Here is a 24,288-nt window from a genome sequence, read left to right on the forward strand (position 1 = left end):
TTATAATATGATGATGATGATTGAAAAAAGTTACACCGGTCAGATTCTCCTACTTTTCGCGGAGTATAACAAATTAAGCTCAATTTTAATTGCATTCGCTTTAGCTTATAAATTGGGCTACACCAATAAAACAATATGTAGGTGGACCAACATTTGTGAGAGGCAATTATTATGTCTCCCCGTCTGTCTGTCCGTTTGTTTAAGGCTTTTTGTGTATGCGTCGCGAACTCGTAGGTTTTTCGGGTGTTTATATAACGTATTATTAGGAATTACAAATTACACCCACATTTATATATTTTCTTTTACGTTTTGCCTCATATATATGGTTCTTCTCGAAAGGTTGTATGCAAATTTTATTTGAATAGGCATGGGTCGTTTCTCGTACAAAATACCACAAGACAACCTGCATGGCGCACTGGCGAGCCCAGCTTATAAGTGGGAGGTTCCAGGTTCTAGCGCGGCGGAGGCAGTCTTGCAATTCGTATTTCTGTTTTTTTTCGATTTGTTTTCCGTGTAGTTACTAACTACCTTACCAACAAATACGTGCCGCTAAGCGATTTAGTGTTCCGGTGCGATGACGCGTAGAAACCGATTAGGAGAATGATTTCCATACTCCCTAGCAGGTTAGCCCGCTTACATCCTAGGCTGCATCATCATTTACCATCAAGTGAGATTGCAGTCGAAGGCTAATTTGTAAAAAATAAAAAAGGGAACAGAATAGTTAGAGGTGCGAGGTGCTGGGAGTCGAACTCAGCCGTTCGAATTTATGTAACGTATTTATTTATTAATTTATTTAATGGACAATCAACAGGTTACAACAACAACTCTTATAAAACTAAACAAAAAATTAAAAACATATAAATGTAATATTGTAGACCCACTTAAAGACTGCCACAACTTGCGAATACAAAACTATATTGTCAGTTAGAAGGAGAAAAAACGATTAAGAGAGACATGAGAGTATAAACTGTAAGATCCATCAGGCTGTGACATAACTTGACGAATCTAGCACCGCGAACAAAAAAGTACAGCAAGTAGTACCAGCATCAAAAGTACCTATTACAATACGCCTTGAAACAGCTATAAGCCACATTTCGCGAAGGCACCACATGTACGTGGGAACTCGCTGCACGTGGCAACCAAATGGTTGGTTTGTATTGCTTTTTATTTATTTATTTTAAATAACCAATGCCGCCCGATGACCACTTTACGATATGCTTTATATATGTGAATGGAGTTACCACCATCATCTCAGTGCCATGAAAAAAATGTATCCACTTGCCCTCATCTCTGTTTCTTTTTTATCGATTTTATTTTCAGTCAAAATTTCTACTGAAAAACGACTAAGACACCGGGAGGTATCTTTGCATCGTTCGAGTCCATGTAGGACTGCGGTGCATCGATAATTCGTATTTATATCAAAATACCCACCAACTCAATGTCATGAACATAAATATCTGGCAATTATAAGTTTATAGTTATCAAAAGTTTACTGTAACACTACGTTAAGAAAAATGAGAAACATTTCGTCAAAGTTTAGAATCAGCTCTCTTATAACAAAACTTAGTAATAAATTATTAGATATTAAAACTATTTTGACTTTTAAGTAAAAGAAACCCCCTTATTCATATCTAACAACGTTTAATTGTTTTAGTATCTCCCGGAGGTCCCGGGTTCCATTCCCGGCAGTATATTTTATAATTTCTGAATTTTGCTCTGGTCTGGTGTGGTGGGACGCTTTGGCTGTGTGTTACTACCCTACCGACAAAGACTTTTTTTTTTTTTTATTAATTTAGTTTTCTTACATTATCTTATTTTATATGCTTATAATTAACAGTTTCGTAAGATACAATTTTTGAAAAAGAAAAGTACATCCCTGCTTCTGCGATTTGATACATCGGCCAGGCTGTACTTCCTATACACATAGATAAACTAAAACTATAAAATTTACACACTTATAATAATTATTACTAAAAATTTTTAATCTACTAAGTATTGTTGAATTTCTTGAGGTCACTCAGGATGGAGTTTACCATGTCGGTGTAAGATTGCAAGGCAGATCTTTTTCGCATCAGAGAGCGCAGCTCATAGGGGGACACCCGAAGGTGCAAAGACTGGTATGACTACCATACAGACTCCCTAACAGGCTAGCCCGCTACCATCTAAGACTGCATCATCACTTACCTAGGTTAGAAGGGCTAACTTGTAGTGGAATAAAAAAAACAATAGTTATGGATCTAACGGCCTAAAACACGTTTCGCGAATGCGTAATATATAAATGTCTAAATACAATACCCCCAGCGCGATCTCCCGCGTCGTATGACTTTATGCACATGTGTTCAACATTCTGATAAAACTGTTTAAGTTTCGGTAGCCATGTTGGAACTGGTTGAATAAGGACATATTAATTATTTAACTGAAGCGTTGTGGTTAAAACTGCAGGGGGACCGCATTCGATGCCCGACATGCAAATCTAGCGTTTTCGAGTTATGTGCGTTCTGAATGCCTTTATTTTTTTTAAGCGGGGTGAAATCTCCGACCATTTGGAAGAACGAATGTTATGCGCCCACTTCTAAGGTTTGTTACCTTAAAAACGAAAAAGATACCGGTAATCTGTATATTGGATCTGTTTGGTGTGGAGTATACGGATTGAAGAAATAATAAATTACACCATACAGATTTTCCTGCTGTTCGCGGAGTATAGCAAATTAAGCTTAATTTTCATAATATATTATGGATTTCCGCAAAGTAACGCCTGCTTCTATCCAATAAAAAAATATTAGATGTAAATAACAAACAAAATAAATAAATAAATAAATAATATATATACTACGACAATACACACATCGCCATCTAGCCCCAATTAAAGCGTAGATTGTGTTATGGGTACTAAAATGACTGATTAATATTTTTTATTAATAATATACATAAATACTTATAATATACATATAAACACCCAGACACTGAAAAACATTCATGCTCATCACACAAACATTTTCCAGTCGTGGGAATCGAACCCACGGCCTTGGACTCAAAAAGCAGGGTCGCTGCAAACTGCGCCAATCGACCGTCAAAATAACTTAAATCTTATGAAGCTTTATAATGAGAATTAACTACGCGATATGGGAATATGAAGGACAGAATGACAGTCCCAAAATATTATATATTTATAGTAGGACCAACGTGTCGCACGTGCTGTTAGTTGTCGCAGATGTTCCAACATAATTTATCATTTCGTTAATTTGTATCTATGCCAGTTATATTATCCCCGTTGGCACAGTAGTTAGTTCGTATTCTTTAATCGTTAAGTTAGTGGACACAAAATTGAATGAATGAATACACTTTTATTGTACACCACATAAACATAACAAATTAACAGTAAAATTGTATGTATAGTCAATTTTTTTTTACATGTCATATTCTACTGTAAACAGCCTTGTAGTTATTTTTAGTGATCTTTTTATCAAACAATTAAGAAAATAATAAAGAAACAATATTACAAAGAAACAAGAAGAAAAATCTTTAGTTACGGAAGATTGCAGGTGGAGGCTACAATGTATAAACTGCTGAATACTTAAATGAATTTAATAATTAATATTACAACTAAAATCTTCAGGGCTGTGCTATAACTCCTTTTAATTTATTTATTAGTGGTTTGTTTTTATTTATTTCATAGCACTTGTTTCAAAACACTTAATCGCTTAGCGGCACGTCTTTGTCGGTAGGATTGTAACTAGCTACGACCAAAGCCTCCCACCAGACTAGACCAGACCAGAGGAAATCCAGAAATTATAAATTCCCGAATTTCCTCTGCCGGAACTCGAACCTCCTACTTAAATTCACAGCGCTCACCGTTGCGCCAGGGAGGTCGTCAAAATATGACTTAAAATTCATTAACTAAGGGGGAAAATAAGGTTTGAAGTAAGAAACACGAGCAAAACAGAATAAGAGCGAAGCCGCACACAAAGGCTAGTCCCATAATAAACAACAAGAAACCAAACTAATCGAGAGAAACGAAACAAGAATTTAAATGAAAGTAGATATTATATTAATTACTTTCAAACCTAATAAACAGTAAAATTTTCAAGTTTTAAACATTAATTTCGATGGAATTACAGGAAACATTATTTTCTAATTTTTACTCTTCACTTCCCGTTTTGGGTGTGCTCATATAAAAACTATATTACATACGAATAGTTTAGCAACTTTCACAATAAACTTAAAAGGTATGGAATCCCACGCGCGGTCTTTATTTATATACCTAATGACTAACAAGAGTTTCTAATAAACTGTTTCATTTGTGCCAATTTTACTTAACTCGCATTGATGAATTTCTTAACGACAAGGCTGCTTGAAAGTAGGCTCAGTTTCATCTCTCACAAGATAGTGAATTTAAAAAATTTGTAAACTGTAAAATTATGTTGAAAAAGAGCAATCTGCTAAGTTTCTTGCCGGCTCGGTGGAATCTGCCCTCCGAACCGGTGGTAGAGTCACTACAAACAGACTGACTGGAAAGTTCTTATAAACTGGGCCTACTTAAAATAAATGAATTTTGAATTTTATTAGTCTATTAACATCCCTCAACCAAATATTATAGATAAAGTTACTAGCTTCTTCTCGCGCGGATTTTTGAATTGAGTCTAAAGCTTCGCTCGTTAAAAATTTGTAATCTTACCACGGGGACTATATTTGAGAGATATGTATATAAAGTACATGTCCTTTTTATAGCATAGGTGACATGCATACAAAATTTGAATGTTTTTCAGTGTCTGGGTGTTTATCTATATATTATAAATATTGATGAATATTATTCATAAAAAATATTTTTCAGTTATCTTAGGACCCATACAAGCAGCGCTTACTTGGGGACTGGATGGGGATGTGTGTATTGTCGTAGTATATTTATTTATAGTTTACTAGCTGTTGCCCGCGACTTCATCTGCGTTTGATTTTGTTTTTTGATGTGGCGTTTCATTTAGTTGTAGTTCTACAAAAATGTAAAGTATTCAGTATCGTTAAGACTTAAATGAGGGGTTTGCTGCTGTACGCTGAGGAGTTCTGTCCTCTATCTCCAACCACATTCAGATCTACACAAAGTTTGGGCAAAATTAAACACATATTATAATCTCTATTGTACAAAAATAATTATTTAAATCGGTTATAATTTGTTGGAGTTATGGTGTAAAATCGTCAAACACTTTCATCCCCTCTCCCAAAAGAACTGAGCTTAATTTGGGATAAAAAGCATCCTATATTACTTCTAATACCTTCAGGAATATGTGTACAAAGTTTCATGATGATCTGTTCAGTAGTTTTTGCGTGAAAGCGTAACAAACAAACTTACATTCGCATTTATAATATTAGTAGGGATAGGGAAAAACAAAAGCGAGATATATGAAATAAAACGCGCCTCAAATAAAAATAAACTTTCACCGTAATCAAAACTGGTAGAACTAGTAACAACTTTATATGTATGAAACCACAATAAATCTAAAAAGATCGTGGGAATGAAACTCGCTTGATTACGATTAAGAAGCGTCGTAACCGCTAAGTGAGAACCTGTTCCATGCTAGGATACACATCCTGTGTACTCGGGTTACCTACCTTGATCTCGGTGGCAAAATACTCCGCGCGTGGTGTATACCTTCTTACAGAAAAGTATTATGTTTATTGAAGCTATTGATAAACGACTAAGACAGCGTTCAAGTCCATGTAGGACTGAAGTGTATCGAAAACGCACCCGTATGTATATAAATATACCCCACCAACTCAATGTCATGAACATTGGTTTTTAATGATATTTGTAAAAATCCTAACCAATTTAATAAAATATCTCGCAAATATGAATTGATAGATATAAAAAGTTTAATTATTTACCCACTTTATAAATTTACTGTAACACTATACTTCTTTAGCGTCGTTAGGAAAAAAAACATGCGAGTGAAATTATACGATGTAAAATGCGCGCGCACTGGTTACGCGATTTCATCAGGATGAAGGTAGTTGCGAAACCGAGTGAGAGGGGTCACAAAAAACCGGCAACCTGAAGTAAGCTATAACGCTCGACAGTGTACACTTTCAATTGTCAAATTCTACGGCCTGATTCCGGTAATTTCATTGATTCAATTGTTCAAAAATCTCAAATTTTAATGTTCAGTGAAACTTGGTTGATATTGCTTTATAATAAAACTTCAACGTATTGAATATCGTATACAAACGTAGAATAAGAAGTAAGATAAAATTATTGAAAAGATTTTTATCTTGTTACGCCAAAGAACTATAACTTCTAACGCGTGTACACGCACACGTTTTTTTTTGTTATGATTTGAATTTGAAAATACTGGCTTGTGATAAACGACTAAGACACCGGGAGGTATCTTTGCATCGTTACAGTCCATGTAGGACTGCCGTGCATCGATAATGCAGTGTTTTTATATCAAAATACCCACCAACTCAATGTCATGAACATAAATATCTTAATCTTCATTTAATCATTTACCGACTTTATAAATTTACTGAAACACTTGTTATAAATGCTCAACTTCATAGTATAAATGTTAACATCATCTTCATTAACCCAACCGCCCACTATACGGCACGGTTCTCCTGTCAGTGAGAAGTAAATAAAAAATAAATATACGACGACAATAATGTGTTTATTGTCGTCGTATATGTCGCCATTTAGCCCTAAAGCAAGCGTATGCTACGGATACTAAGATGACTAATTAATATTTTTATGAATAATATACATAAATACTTATAATACACTAGCTGTTGCCCGCGACTTCGTCTGCGATTGATTTTGTTTTTAATGTATTCAGTATCGCTAAGCCTTATATTATATCAAAGCCATAGTAGTATATATATATATATAACATGTGACTGTCAATTAATTATAGACAAATAATTTGCAATAAAATGAAATTGCGACTATAATTAAAGATCTAAGCTATGCTATCTCTTAAGTTGGACCAGACTGCTCACGGTGTGCCAATTTAATTTAAAATCGGTTAAGTAGTTTAGGAGTCCATCGCGGACAAACATCGTGACAGGAGATTTATATATATTAAGATAATTGAACACTGTTGGCTGCAGTCCACAGCTAGTACTGAATAATTATTAAATACTAGCGAACCCGCGCGACTTCGTCCGCGAATAAGTCGACTTAAAAAAAAACACGTCAATTATACCTATCCAAAAAACCACGTCAATCTAAAACTCCGTTGCGCGGATTTTGAAACACAAATGGGAAAAAATAGCGATGCTATCCTGTAGAAGCTGTTGGCTTTTCCGGGATAAAAAGAAACCTATGAGCTATACTACTATACTGTAGGTATCTTTGCCAAATTATAGCCGAATAGGTTCATTCGTTGTGGCGTTAAAACGAAACAAACATCCATCCAGACATACATCCATCCGTCCATCTATTCTCACATACTTTCGCATTTATAATATTAGTAGGATGGTATATGTATATGTATATATGGTCCTATATGCCTTGCGACTTGCTGTTATCTGTGAAGAATTATGTCCTTGATCTCCAACTATATTCATCAGATCTTCATTAAAATTAGACAATACATGCTTAGTAGTACACACTGTCAAATAAAAAAAGAATTATTAAAATCGGTGCAAATTTAATGGAGATATGAAGTAAAATTGATAAAAAATTTCATCCCATATCCCGGAAGAAACTTATTGTTTATCGGGATAAAAAGTATGCTATATGTTGACCTGGGATATCAGCTACCATTGTACCAAATTTTATTTAAATCCTTTCAGTAGTTTTCACGTGATGCCCAGACAGACAGACAAACAACAATTAAATAAAAATCTGTTTTGGTTTGTTTGTCTGTCGATAGTATCGATTATAAAGCATCCTCCGGTCAAAATTTTCAAAATATATTAAATGTACAGAAATCTTCCTGTTACAAGTTTATTATAATTAACAAATAAGTTCAAATACTAAGCAATTAAAATGTCACTTGTTGCAACGTTGAAGGAAAACATCGTGAGATGCATCTGCATGCCTGAGAGTTCTTCACAATGTTTTCAAATGTAAGGAGTCCACCGATCCACACTGGGCTAGCGTGGTAGACGTGTGGCCTTAACCTGTTCTCATTGTGGGGAGAGACCCGTGCTATGAGGGCCAGGCATGGTTGATATGAAGAGGATGAGGTTCAAAAGAAGTCGCGGGAAACTGCTATTGAAAATATGTGACTCAAGCCAGATTGCTTTGAATAAAACGAGTTGACAATGCTAAAAAGGGGCGTTACGTTATCTATTGCAATGTGCGTTATATCAAAATTTAATTAATATCAAATTACTGTATGACCACATTTAATGATTATCCAAATGAATAGCCGAAATGTATGAATGCGAATAACTTCCGAACGACTGCACCAAAGATCAGAAGAAAAAAAAAATCATCAGACAAGGTTATTATTTAAAAAAAAACAGACATCCAACATATGGATGATTCCTGCGTATTAAATTTTCTTTGGAAATTTTAGAACGCAGTGACATGTTGTCCCTAATCGAAAAACAGCGAAATACAATTCATACAGTTTGATGGCCTTATAACATCACGATCCACGCAACCAAATACTTTAATTTTGACGGCCGACTGGCGCAGTGGGCAGCGACCCTGCTTTCTGAGTCCAAGGCCGTGGGTTCGATTCCCACAACTGGAAAATGTTTGTGTGATGAGCATTAAGTGTTTTTCAGTGTCTGGGTGTTTATATGTATTTTCTAAGTATTTATGTATATATAATTCATTAAAATATTCATCAGTCATCTTAGTACCCATAACACAAGCTACGCTTACTTTGGGGCTAGGTGGCGATGTGTGTATTGTCGTAGTATATTTATTATTATATTTATTTATTTACAAAATTAAAGATCAATCTCCATTCATAAATGTTCTATATGCGAGAATCTACATGTGTTTAGAAAGTTAGACAATGTTTACCAATTCGCCCTACCTTAATATTTCAGAAACTCCTCAGAGGTTATACCATTAGTATTATTTAATTGAAAATAGAAAATTAATCGCATTAATAATAGAAATAAAACATGGTCGGTGACTATGGGTCTAAAAGAAGGCTCAGAGTCATTTAGCGGGCGATGGAGAGAGCTATGCTCGGAGCATATGTACATAATCAAAACAGTAATGAGTAGATCTGTTGAAGAATCACAGTTACCGGCATAGTTCAATATTATTATAATTTTTTACCTACACTTGGAGGAATTATCAATTTTATAAATTTAAAATGGATATTAAAATTAAAAAAAAAAAAGCAATATGTCATCTCTTGTTTCAAACGTGTCTCATTGTAATATGGACCTTTGAAAAAGTAGATCGAAACTGCAACGTTTCCTACTAGATGACGCTATAGTCGCTATAAGACTGATGTGAAAGGCATTAAATACTAATTTCGACATCGACGGTAGGAGAGCCGTAGCTTAATTGGTGATAGCGCTCAGGCCGCGGTTGCCCGAGTCGCAGGTTCAAATACTGTTGTTTCCGAAAATTTTTATATGCATTTTAAATTTATAAAATAGCTCAATATGTCGCGAAGCTGAAGATGCAGGGCAGGTCACATAGCTCGGAGAACCAATCGGTGTTGGGGTCCCAAGGCCCTGGGTTGGCGACCTCGCACCGGTAAACGCAGCATTGGTAGACCGTCGTCTAGGTGGAAAGATGACATCAAACGAGTCGCAGGAAAACGCTGTTATAAAAACAGCACAAGAGCGTGGTATTAGGAAGACTTTCCCCACTTGGCCAGCGAGGGGCCTTGGATTTTGAGAGGCCAGGCCATACCAGTGGGTTGATGATGATAAAAAAAGACATATGGCCAGCAGGGGACCTCTATTCGCCGTCTTCTTTTTGGTTAGAGATAAGACGAGAAAATGCCTGGTTTACGAAACAACTACAACAAACATATTGCATATTTATTTTTTCATTACGGATCCCTATAAAAAAAGTCGCTAATCAAGTTTATATATTCAAAATGAATCTTGTACACCTCAGTTAATGCGTGTGTCACCGGAAATTAGGGTATTTGAAAGATGGCGTCGCGGCGTTAGCCACAGATTAAAATAGTTACACAATCCCACTAAACCGGCTGCGGATGAGTCAAATTTCCAAAAGGTTAGGTAGTTTACTAATACGTAAACAGGTAATTCGATAGAATTCACTGTCGAATATACTAAATACTGAAATAGACTAAATATACAACAACAATACACACATCGCCATCTTGCCCCAAAGTAAGCGTATCTTGTCAAAATTCAAATTCAAATGCACTTATCTCAAGTAAGGCCTAGTTCATTAGCACTTTTGAAACGTGAAGTCAGTCTGTTTGTAGTGATTCTACCACCAGTTCGGAAGGCAGATTCAACTGAGAAGAGCCGGTTTGTAAAATGTGTTTTAATATATTGTTTAAGGTAGGTAAAGGTAGATCTAATACTACCTTCGGTATCATGTTATAAAAGCATATACCCATCCCCACAAAGGATTTCCGTACTTTTTTTTATGTTATGGGAACTAAGATAACTGAGGAATATTTTTATGAATAATATACATAAATATTTATACTATGCAGATAATCACCCAGTATGTTCATCACTCAAACATTTTCCATTTTTAAGAATCGAAACCACAACCTTGAACTCAGAAAGCAGGGTAGCCCCCCAGCCCCAGGGTAGCCGACGGCCCGGCCACCGGCACTGGGCCGTCGTAGGCCCAGTGCCGGTGGCCGGGCCAACTAACTATCTCTTAACTTAAGCTTAACACTAGATATGCTATCGCTGAATATATAAATTGAGAGTATTTAAAGCAATTATCAAGAAATTGCAATCGATACATAAGACTATATTGACAGAGATTAGTTCTGGTTTTGGCAAGCAAAAAGTCTCACGGTTTTGGAGGCGGCTACCCTCACGTGAAACTACGAATTTAAGCGCTCAAGCAGAAATGTGATCTAGGAAAACATATGTAAGTATATCTACATAAAAATATAACAACATTTCTAAAAAAACTGGACTGTCACAATATTCATATTAGAAGTAAAAATAATCATTTAGTGCAGTTTACTGGGCTGCATAAAATTTGTTATTTACTTAAAGGTGATATATAATATATAAGGGTATATCATTTTTTAACAAATTACCAGATGAAAACCTTGAGATGTCTCTCAATAAGTTCAAAGTTTATATAAAACGTAAGCTATTAGAAAAATCCTATTACACTATTAAGGATTACATGTATGTTAAAAATGCTTCGGTATGAATTGCTCTCCTTTCATAGCTAAATATTAATGCGAGTTTGATGTGGTGATTAAAAAAAAACCTGGGTAAATTTGTTGTGCGCCCTTCTTAGACCAGGGCGCGTTTGGAACCCACCTAGCTTTAGTTTTAAGTTAACGAATGCAGGTTTCACCATCACCTAACATTAAATAAATAAAACATTTTTTAAATTTATATTAGATTTTTAGTTTCGCTATGAAGATTGCTTGTGTTCTAACAACCTCATTCATTAACGAAAAACTTTGATACAATTGAATCAAACCTTTACGTAAAAACATGTTACAAAGAATAAAACCGTCGCTAATACAGCTTCTGCCTTCCGGCGCTACATTTGTAAGGCTTCTATCACGGCTGCCTCATCAATTAGGTTATAAAACCTTATAAATATACCACAACTAATGTTAATGGATTGATGTGATGACCAAATTCATTAATCCAGTCCTTTTAACGCTGGCACAGTCGAACGCTCATACTAGGGAGGGATTTGGAGCATCATCATCATCATCATCTCAACCAATTGACGTCCACTGCTGGACATAGGTCTTTTGTAGGGAGTTCCACAATGCACGGTCCTGGGCCGCTTGCCTCCAACGGTTCCCAGCTACTCGCCTGATGTCATCTGTCCACCTCGTTTGGGGCCGACCTACGCTGCGTTTACCGGTGCGGGGTCGCCATTCCAGCACCTTTAGACCCAACGTCCATCGGTTCTCCGAGCTATGTGCCCCGCCCATTGCCACTTCAGCTTCGCAACTCGCTGAGCTATGTCGGTAACTCTAGTTCTTCTACGGATCTCCTCATTTCTGATTAGATCACGTAGAGACACTCCTAACATAGCTCTCTCCATCGCCCGCTGAGTGACTCTGAGCCTTCTTATGAGGCCCATAGATTTGGAGCGTAAGCCCTAAATTTCTATACACTTCAAACCTGTATGCACTCGAATGATGCAAAGATACCTCGCGGCGTCTTAGTCGTTTATCGAATGTCTGTGTTTCGAATAAAACTCATAGTTCGTCTAATAAACGTATTAGTAGTAACTAGGTACAGACCTGTATGGAACGAACGATGCAAAGATACCTCGCAGCGTCTTAGTCGTTTATCGAATGTCTGTGTTTCGAATAAAACTCATAGTTCGTCTAATAAACGTATTAGTAGTAACTAGGTACAGACCTGTATGGAACGAACGATGCAAAGATACCTCGCGGCGTCTTAGCCGTTTATCGAATGTCTGTGTTTCGAATAAAATTCATAGTTCTTCTAATAAACGTATTAGTAGTAACTAGGTATTATATAACCGCTTATGTAGAGAACTTCACAAACTCAAATATTTTGACTTCTCCAAACGAATTGGGTAGCGAAGTTCGGAAATTAAGACCACTTTTACGTTAACAAAACTTTTGTATTCATTACAAAAATACAAAACTTTGTATAGCTTTGAAATTACTTTAATTTGAGCTAATTTGTAGGTAAATTTAATGGCGATGAAAATCTTGTAGCAATCACTTAGTTTTGGAGTTAATGACCGTTCTTTTTTGTGGAATACCCTCGCATATAGACACGGAAATACTTTGCGGGTTACGTAAGTACAAGTGTTCGTTTGTATTTAGGCGACGGTTTTCAATATACCATCAGGGCCAAAAAGGCTTACCTGATTATATTACGTACTAGCTTCTGTCCGCGACTTCGCCTGCGTGGACTTCAGGATTGGGTCCAAAGCTTCGGTCTTTCACAATTTTTACCTATGACGAGAACTATTTGAGAGATCGGTATAGAAAGTATGTCCTTTTCCATAGCATAGGTGACATGCATACCAAATTTCAATGCTGTCTCCCCGCGGCTTAGCTCTTAATAAATTTTCCATTTTCCCTCGGGAACTACTTAAGGGATCGGGATAAAAGGTAGCCTATGTTCTTTTCCATGTCAAAGGCTACATTAATGCCAATTTTTATCCAAATCCGTTCAGCCGTTATTGCGTGATTGACTAACATCCACACTTTCAAATTTATTATATTTTTTTTTATTCCACTACAAGTTAGCCGTTGACTGCAATCTCACCTGGTGGTATGTGATGATGCAACCTGTTAGTGAGTATGGTAGTCATACCCCTAATCGGTTTACACGCGACATCGCACCGGAACACTAAATTTTTGTCGGTAAAGTGGTAACTAGTCACGCCCAAAGCCATACCAGACATAATTAAATAATATTTGGATAATCCCCATCAATAATAATTTAAAAAAAAGAAAAGGTAAAAAATATAGGTAGCCTATTTGCTAGGTGAACATAATAAGAACTATCTCCGTTCCAAATTTCATATTATGTTTTATATTAGCAGAAGTTCTATAAATGGTAATAACAGTCAATATAGGATAAAAACGAACGATATAATAACGTCAAATAAATTGATATTAAACTCATATTTACCCAATACGTAATATTATATTCACAAAATAATATGAAACTACTCAAATAATACAAAAACAGGCAAACATTGCGAATGTAGTTAATAATACAAATATGTACTACGAACTTACCTGTAAACATGTTATATAGGCTTAAGAACGAGTAACGAGTCTCCTCCCACAGTGAGAAGGGGTTAAGGCCGTAGTCCACCACACTGGCACAGTACGGATTTGTGGGCTTCACACACCTTTGAGAACATTATGGAGAATTCCCAGGCATGCAGGTTGCCTCACGATGTTTTCCTTCACCGTTGAAGCAAGTGATATTTTAATTGCTTTTAACGCACATAACTTGGAGAGGTGCGGGCTGGGATTCGAACTCGGCCCCCCTAAAACTGAAGTCGAGCTCCTACCGACTGGGCTATCACCGCTTATATATAAGAACATAAACATTTATAATATGCTGATAAACATCCAGACACTGAAAAACATTCATTTTCATCATACAAATAGTTTGCAGTAGCGGGAATCGAAGTCACAAAGCAGGGTATGTCCGGCGGGCAAAGCCGAGGGCAAAGCTAGTTGTGGTATATTTATAAGGTTTTATAACCTAATTGATGAGGCAGCCGTGATAGAAGCCTTACAAATGTAGCGCCGGAAGGCAGAAGCTGTATTAGCGACGGTTTTATTCTTTGTAACATGTTTTTACGTAAAGGTTTGATTCAATTGTATCAAACCTTTACGTAAAAACATGTTACAAAGAATAAAACCGTCGCTAATACAGCTTCTGCCTTCCGGCGCTACATTTGTAAGGCTTCTATCACGGCTGCCTCATCAATTAGGTTATAAAACCTTATAAATATACCACAACTAGCTTTGCCCTCGGCTTTGCCCGCCGGACATACCCTGCTTTGTGACTTCGATTCCCGCTACTGCAAACTATTTGTATGATGAAAATGAATGTTTTTCAGTGTCTGGATGTTTATCAGCATATTATAAATGTTTATGTTCTTATATATAAGCGGTGATAGCCCAGTCGGTAGGAGCTCGACTTCAGTTTTAGGGGGGCCGAGTTCGAATCCCAGCCCGCACCTCTCCAAGTTATGTGCGTTAAAAGCAATTAAAATATCACTTGCTTCAACGGTGAAGGAAAACATCGTGAGGCAACCTGCATGCCTGGGAATTCTCCATAATGTTCTCAAAGGTGTGTGAAGCCCACAAATCCGTACTGTGCCAGTGTGGTGGACTACGGCCTTAACCCCTTCTCACTGTGGGAGGAGACTCGTTACTCGTTCTTAAGCCTATATAACATGTTTACAGGTAAGTTCGTAGTACATATTTGTATTATTAACTACATTCGCAATGTTTGCCTGTTTTTGTATTATTTGAGTAGTTTCATATTATTTTGTGAATATAATATTACGTATTGGGTAAATATGAGTTTAATATCAATTTATTTGACGTTATTATATCGTTCGTTTTTATCCTATATTGACTGTTATTACCATTTATAGAACTTCTGCTAATATAAAACATAATATGAAATTTGGAACGGAGATAGTTCTTATTATGTTCACCTAGCAAATAGGCTACCTATATTTTTTACCTTTTCTTTTTTTTAAATTATTATTGATGGGGATTATCCAAATATTATTTAATTATGTCTGGTATGGCTTTGGGCGTGACTAGTTACCACTTTACCGACAAAAATTTAGTGTTCCGGTGCGATGTCGCGTGTAAACCGATTAGGGGTATGACTACCATACTCACTAACAGGTTGCATCATCACATACCACCAGGTGAGATTGCAGTCAACGGCTAACTTGTAGTGGAATAAAAAAAAATATAATAAATTTGAAAGTGTGGATGTTAGTCAATCACGCAATAACGGCTGAACGGATTTGGATAAAAATTGGCATTAATGTAGCCTTTGACATGGAAAAGAACATAGGCTACCTTTTATCCCGATCCCTTAAGTAGTTCCCGAGGGAAAATGGAAAATTTATTAAGAGCTAAGCCGCGGGGAGACAGCATTGAAATTTGGTATGCATGTCACCTATGCTATGGAAAAGGACATACTTTCTATACCGATCTCTCAAATAGTTCTCGTCATAGGTAAAAATTGTGAAAGACCGAAGCTTTGGACCCAATCCTGAAGTCCACGCAGGCGAAGTCGCGGACAGAAGCTAGTACGTAATATAATCAGGTAAGCCTTTTTGGCCCTGATGGTATATTGAAAACCGTCGCCTAAATACAAACGAACACTTGTACTTACGTAACCCGCAAAGTATTTCCGTGTCTATATGCGAGGGTATTCCACAAAAAAGAACGGTCATTAACTCCAAAACTAAGTGATTGCTACAAGATTTTCATCGCCATTAAATTTACCTACAAATTAGCTCAAATTAAAGTAATTTCAAAGCTATACAAAGTTTTGTATTTTTGTAATGAATACAAAAGTTTTGTTAACGTAAAAGTGGTCTTAATTTCCGAACTTCGCTACCCAATTCGTTTGGAGAAGTCAAAATATTTGAGTTTGTGAAGTTCTCTACATAAGCGGTTATATAATACCTAGTTACTACTAATACGTTTATTAGAAGAACTATGAATTTTATTCGAAACACAGACATTCGATAAACGGCTAAGACGCCGCGAGGTATCTTTGCATCGTTCGTTCCATACAGGTCTGTACCTAGTTACTACTAATACGTTTATTAGACGAACTATGAGTTTTATTCGAAACACAGACATTCGATAAACGACTAAGACGCCGCGAGGTATCTTTGCATCATTCGAGTGCATACAGGTTTGAAGTGTATAGAAATTTAGGGCTTACGCTCCAAATCTATGGGCCTCATAAGAAGGCTCAGAGTCACTCAGCGGGCGATGGAGAGAGCTATGTTAGGAGTGTCTCTACGTGATCTAATCAGAAATGAGGAGATCCGTAGAAGAACTAGAGTTACCGACATAGCTCAGCGAGTTGCGAAGCTGAAGTGGCAATGGGCGGGGCACATAGCTCGGAGAACCGATGGACGTTGGGTCTAAAGGTGCTGGAATGGCGACCCCGCACCGGTAAACGCAGCGTAGGTCGGCCCCAAACGAGGTGGACAGATGACATCAGGCGAGTAGCTGGGAACCGTTGGAGGCAAGCGGCCCAGGACCGTGCATTGTGGAACTCCCTACAAAAGACCTATGTCCAGCAGTGGACGTCAATTGGTTGAGATGATGATGATGATGATGCTCCAAATCCCTCCCTAGTATGAGCGTTCGACTGTGCCAGCGTTAAAAGGACTGGATTAATGAATTTGGTCATCACATCAATCCATTAACGGCCATATAGCGAGGGTCACCTCCCACAATAAGAAGGGGTTACGGCCGTAGTCCACCACGCTGGTCCAGTGAGGATTGGTGGACTCCACACACCTTCGAGAACATTGTGGAGAACTCTCTGGCATGCAGGTTTCCTCACGATGTTTTCATTCACCGTTGCGGCAAGTGATAAATTCAAAATTCAAATTCAAAATTTCTTTATTCATGTACGCCTATCACAGGCACTTATGAAGCGTTCATACATATTTGTTTACATAATTGTAACGGGATGGTGATAACTTCGTTCGCCAACTTAAATCTAAAGCTACGAGGGTTCCAAACGCGCCCTGGTCTAAGAAGAGCCCACAACAAACTTAGCCGGGTAAATTTATTTTTTTGTTATCACCATCTTCCAGTAAATTTAAATTAAGCTATGAAGCTAGAGCAATTCACACCCAAGCTTTTTTATCGTTTAAATAATCCTTAATGTTATAATAGGATTTTTCTGTAAGCTTACGTTTTATATAAACTTTGAACTTATTGAGAGACAACTCAAAGATTTCATTTGGTAATTTGTTATAAAATAATATACAATTGCCCTTGAATGAATTTGCAATTTTGTGTAGCCTAGTAAACTGCACAACGAGTTTATTTTTGTTTCTAATATTTATATTGTTACAGTGCATTTTTTTTTTAATTTTGATATATTTTTATGGACATAAATTAAATTTTCATATATGTACTGACTATGCACCGTCAGATATTTTAATTAGGTATTTAAAATGCTCATAACTTAGAACAGTTAGAGGTACGTGCTGGAATTCGAACTCGGCCCCTCGAAGCTAAAGTCGAAGTTCTACCCACTATGCCTATCGGCGCTACGATTTTTGTATTTTTCTTAAATTATGGAAACGTACAGAATATACCGGCACTTCGCAAGCGTTAAGGATCACGGCTTTAACTCATTGCGGGAGGACACTCGCGCCCTGTACATGATGATTAGGAAAGAATATAGTTTCTTAACAACTATCTAGGTACCTAGGTAGGTATATCAAAACCCAAATTATCTATACATAATAGGAACCTATAGGAAAGCAGAAGAGTTCATTTGCTTTATTGTTTTAACATGGTAATCTCACGAACTACAAGTCTAATTAGAATCTTTGTATTGGAAAACGCAGGAGTGCTAGTTCAAAAATAGACGGCCGATTGGCGCAGTTTGCAGCGACCCTGCTTTCTGAGTCCAAGGCCGTGGGTTCGATTCCCACTACTGGAAAATGTTTGTGTGATGAGCATGAATGTTTTTCAGTGTCTGGGTGTTTATATGTATATTGCTCTTATTTATGTATATTATACATAAAAATATTCATCAGTCATCTTAGTACCCATAACACAAGCTACGCTTACTTTGGGGCTAGATGGCGATGTGTGTATTGTCGCAGTATATTTATTTTATTTATTTTATTTTAACCTATCTACCTACCCTACACATTAAATTTTAGTGTTAAACAATATAAAAAAAAATATTAGTGTAAAAAAATAAATGAAATAATAGTTCCCAAAAACTTAAAAAGTAATTTCTACCTTTTAGTTTAGTTTATAAACTACTCTTTATAGCAAAATTAATCGGTAAACCATTCACGATCTAATTTGTTAATATTAGAGAAATCGGCTAAAGACAATGGTCGGAAATTAAAATTAACATCATTCCTGTCCTATCGACTAGGCTTAGATGAAAATTATATAAATTAAAAAAAAAACTTATCTTGTAAATTTAAAAAAAGAATAATCTTATCAAATTAGTGTTCTGTGATCGGTTATCGATATATCTTCAAAGTTTGAACGAAATCAGACCGTTTGAAGAGGGTTAACATCAAGTCCAAATGAGTCTGTAACAAACATACATCCGACTGGCGCAGTGGGCAGGGAACCTACTTTCAGAGTCCAAGGCTGTGGGTTCGATTTCCACTACTGAAAAATGTGATGTGATGAACATAAATGTTTTTTCAGTGTCTGGATGTTTATCTGTATTTTATAGGTATGTATGTATATTATTCTTAAAATTATTCATCAGTCATCTTAGTACCCATAACACAAGCTACAATTACTTTGGGGCTAGATGGCGATGTGTGTATTGTCGTAGTATATAGTATATACATACAGGTGAAGCTAATATAAAGCGTTTACAAAAAGGATTACCTTATGTATAGTTGCAATGTATTAAAAGATACTTTGCAAGTACCTACCAACAAACGATTTAAGTTACGATGTTTAATCAATAACTTAATTTATAATGCTACCTACAGATAAGAAAATTTGAATTTTACGTTCAATTTAAACCGCACATGTCCGTCCGGACGTCGGTCCTCTAAAATTTACCGTCCTACCTTCCTTAGTTATTAATAAATATGTTCACCTCTTTTTATCTATAACCCGAAATTAGGGCACGTTAAACACACATCATCTGCACAAGTTATTGAAAATATTACTCGGCTGTCCTATACAAGTACCGATACAAACTTTAATGTTCATAAAAAGTATTATATGGCGCCCTAATTTGTTTTGATTTTTTACTTCAGAGTCATTTTCCTAGGCTAGGCTTATACTTTGCATGATATAATGCTGGATATTTTTCTTATTTAGTATTAATACATTATGACGGCCGATTGGCGCAGTGGGCAGCGACCCTGTTTTCTGAGTCAAGGCCGTAGGTTCGATTCCCACAGCTGGAAAATGTTTGTATGATGAACATGAATGTTTTTCTGTGTCTGGATGTTTATCTGTATTTTACAAGTATGTATGTATATTGTTCTTTAAATTATTCATCAGTCATCTTAGTACCCATAACACAAGCTACGCTTACTATGGGGCTAGATGGCGATGTGTGTATTGTCGTAGTATATTTATTTATTTATTTATTTTATTGTTAAAGTTCACCAACCCACATTGGAACAGTCTCGCGGGTTGTTAAAAGCCTTACTTTAATGAGCATGCAGAGTCCTCAGCAATGGCACGTTATCTGGTTGATGCTTATTTTAACTAATATTGTAAATGCGAAAATGTGTTTATTTATTTGTAACACCCTAACTAAGCAACTAGTCCCCTTGATTTTTGTCAAAGAGTTAGTTAAAAGGACCGTAAATATCATAAGACTACTCTTTATCCCAAGCACACCAACGGTTTTTGTTTAGTGTTTAATAAGAAAACCCATTGAAAATTTTACCTTATATATTTTTTTTAAGGGTAGGTAAACTTTGAAAAAGTAACGGTAAGTATGTGAATTATTGCTCTAATCATGTTTTTTTTTAAATAGTTTTATATGTGAGATTTTGATAACAAGAAGAACACCCGGCTAAGTTTGCCAGGGCACATTTGGAAACCTCGTACCTAGCCTTCGTTTGTTTTTTACGAATGTAGTTAGCGCAATTTAAGTCATTTCAGTACTTAAAAATTGATTTAAATAAGAAAATATTGGACTTTGACTTTGCAACTACTGGTTATACAATCGTAAAGGCATATACCTAGCAAGGTATGCGGCAGGTGCGGTTTGAATCTACGACCGTTATAGTTTATACCGTAGAGCTATAAAGGCTTCTTAAATATTAATTAATTATTTGGGTGTATTAATTACATGGTCAATGTTTATTAATCTTAGATTCTTGCAACCACAATTCGTGAATATTGACACAAAATGAACAGGTGTCAAAATGTTACGCCTCAAAATTAATTAAAAACTCATTATGATATGGAATCATACGGAGATTTGATGGCACCTTTTAAATTTTATGAAATTCTATTAAGAATCAGCTTAGTAAAAATATCCATTTTAGAGTTCAACGCGCTCGCTTCTCATTTTCAAAATCTCTAATTGGTCATAAAAGGTATTATATACTTATGTGCTTCATATATAAGTAATTAAATTAATTTACTATGTTATCAACTATACCTTTAAGTTCCTTACAATTTAAAAGCAATAGTATTGACTACCTGTTAATAATTATTACGATCGTTAAAATTTAAACCACTTAAATATGGTTTGGTTTAAGTAGATCTATAAAAATATAAGCTTTACGTTTCGAAATAACACAGATTCCATGAACGTTCAATAACTTGTTTCCAATATATGTCAATAAATACTTTTAGGTTTGTGTAAAAGGCTTCAAGTTCCAAATTAAAAAACACAAAGCGTCCATAAACACGTATTCAAATTGCTGTATCGATAGAAACCTAATATTATTAATGCCCATTTCGATACTCGGTACTAATTAAAACAGGTTAATAAACCTACTTAAGTATCCACATATAAAAAACCTCATCTAGAAAATGTCATGATTAAAAAAAAAACATACTCCCACGGTCCAAACTGGTCGCAACGGATGTCCAAGATGAAATAAACCAGACCAAAAACCGGTCAAACGAAAAACTCGTTCATTGATAAATAAAAAATCACTAACACTTCATTCACTATACACTGTAATCCTGAATCGAACTCGCGGTTTTTGGTGCTATTTGGTTTTTGAGCCACAGGTGTGACCACGCGACGCGGGAACACGTCCGAACGCTACGGAGGTTCGGAGCCGAATGCCGTGTTTGGGGGTGGGGTGACGCGCGGGGGAATGAGAGGGCAACGCGGGGCGTGCGGGGAGGGTTGATCAGTACAGCCCCGGGAGCCTGCGTATATCTCATTCCCGCGTAGCATCTTGCGTGCAGCGTTAACGCTTTTTGCCCGGATTCGATTTTCGAATGAAAATGAATGCGTAATTTGGAATGCTTTTCTCGTATTTAGAATGTTCTTGAGAATCTTTCAGCTCAGCGAGTTATATAATAATGGATTGGTTTTAGGATAGGGATTAAGGCGGGATTCATTCTGAATCGGTATTATCTGGATTAAGCTATGCAGAGTTAGTTAAAAATTACTGTGACCTTATGACCTTTGTTTTGCACGTAGTTATATGTTATTGTACGCATTGAAATGGATCAAGTTTTATTTTTATTTCACGAGCCCTCTTTTTTGATGACAAAAATTAACCTGATGTTCAATTTTTTAAATTATTCACAGGTTCATTTGTAATAAGTTAAAACATATTTCTTGATAATGTGTTGTGACGATGACATATTATGACAACATTTGTGAATTAAAAAGGAAAGATACGATGATTCTAAACGCGCTCTAATCTATGAAAGCCAACAACAAAATTCTCGGGTAACACTTTTGTTATCACTATCTTACATTGCGTCTTTATACCAATAACATTTTGAGAGCAATTCGTACCCAAACTGTTTTATATCTGTTATATAATCGCTTGTGTTTTATATTATAATCAAACTACTACCTTGTATATAGGTACTAAACTTGTATATAGATTTTGACTTTTTTAGCCGTAAGGTGTCATATTGTGGGGTGGTGTAGCGGGCAAATGACGTTAGATTTTGGGATTTGTTGGAAGCAACATAAAAGAATTTAACAACTATATTAATTAAGAATTTATATAAATAAATATCACTTTTATAGAAAGGTCATCATCATGTCAACCCATTACCGGCCCACTACAAGGCACGAGTCTCCTCCCACACTGAGGAGGGGTTAAGGCCGTAGTCCACCACGCTGGCCCAGTGCGGATTGGTGGACTTCACGCGCCTTAGAATGTTATGGAGGACTCTCCGGCATGCAGGTTTCCTCACGATGTTTTCCTTCATCGTTAAATCAAGTGATATTTTAATTCCTAAAAAACAAATAACTTAGAAAAGTTAGAGGTGTGTGCTGGGATACGAATTCGGCACTTCTAGTAAGGTGTTTTAATGTAACAATAACTCACTGCAGTTTTAATATCGACGGCCGTTTGCCGCAGTGGGCAGAAACCCTGCTCGCTGAGTCAAAGGCCATAGGTTTGATTCCCACAACTGGAAAATCTTTGTGTGATGAACATGAATGTTTTTCATAAGTATTTAGGTATTTTATTCATGAAATTATTCATCAGTTATTTTAGTACCCATAACACAAGCTATGCTTACTTTGGGGACTAGATGGCGTTGCTTGTATTGTAGTATATTGCACGCCTCAAGCGAAGCATTGAGTACCCACCTCAATGCGTTACCCACCTTACTGTCTGTTTACGCGCAGAGTGATTCTCCAACTTAAAATGTAACTTTTTTATTCATTATTGCTTTTATAAGTGAATATAAATAGACAAATGTTGAGAAAAAACACTATTTAATAATAAATAATAATTCTATTTAAAACTCATGATATTAAATCTCTTTTTATTATTTAAACTAATTAAAAAAGTTCTGTCTTGGACGTCAGTGTTTCTGTATGTGCGGATCCCGTATTATGTGGTCACGATAACGAGCGAAATACTTCACTTATCGAGTTGGTTTTTTTTATAGGCTTCAGTATTTTGAGGAACAGAAGCCTATTACTTTTCACGTTATAATAAGATGTAGTATAATTATTATTTACAAATAATCTCAATGTTATTGTAATGAATGAGATAATGAGGCGTGCACTTTTGGATTTTCCAACAATTTATTTATATTATTTATTATGAATGTTTTACTTCAAAAACGTCGACAAAGCTCAAGTACTTAAACAATTAAATTTTTTCCTAGTACTGTGCCTCATTTATGTAAGTAAGATAAGTAGTTGCCACATTTTTGGATAAGTAGTTATGGACCCATTTTATAGTATCATCATGAGGTTTCTTAGGTCTATTCTGTAAAAAGGTAATTACGTAAAACCAACGCTTTGTTGGCTGCTTTACGTGAGATGAACGGAAAAATTGTTAGAATTGCTATATTAAATATAATATATATTAAAAATTATGAAAATTAAGCTTAATTTGCTTTACTCCGCGAACAGCAGGAGAATCTGTATGGTGTATTTTATAATTACTTCAAACCGTATACTCCACACCAAACAGATCCTCGGCAATGTACCCTCTACGTTTCGCTCCGAAACCGGAGCATCCTCAGGAGATGTTGACTTTACAATGAATAATTGTTAAGTCATTGTTACTAAACAATTATAGCAAATTAAGCTTAATTTTCATAATATATTATGGATTTCCGCAAAGTAACGCCTGCTTCTATCCAATATATTAAATATACAACGGCGGACTCGGTGATAGCTTAGTGGCTTCGGCTTTCCTTTCGTGGACACCGAGTTCGAGCTTCGGCACGCAACACTGACTTTTCGGAGTAATGTGCGTTTTTAAATTTAAGCTATTCTAATATCTCTGGCTTTAAGCGCAAAATTAAATCCACACTTTGC

The 24,288-nt window shown here is 36.1% G+C and overlaps 1 protein-coding gene across 2 annotated transcripts in view; it reads right to left on the reverse strand.

Moving 5' to 3' along the window:
- The window catches only part of LOC120634824 (nephrin), a 391,882-nt gene extending 370,303 nt beyond the window's left edge, over positions 1-21,579 (reverse strand). For both annotated transcript variants that reach the window (XM_039905648.1, XM_039905647.1), the window contains exon 1: positions 21,368-21,579. The gene's annotated coding sequence lies outside the window, so the exon portion shown is untranslated. The remainder of the gene's footprint in view (positions 1-21,367) is intronic.
- Positions 21,580-24,288: the final 2,709 nt, after the last annotated feature.

The sequence above is a fragment of the Pararge aegeria genome, chromosome 25 (assembly GCF_905163445.1).
Source record: "Pararge aegeria chromosome 25, ilParAegt1.1, whole genome shotgun sequence".
Taxonomy (NCBI): Eukaryota; Metazoa; Arthropoda; class Insecta; order Lepidoptera; family Nymphalidae; genus Pararge; species Pararge aegeria.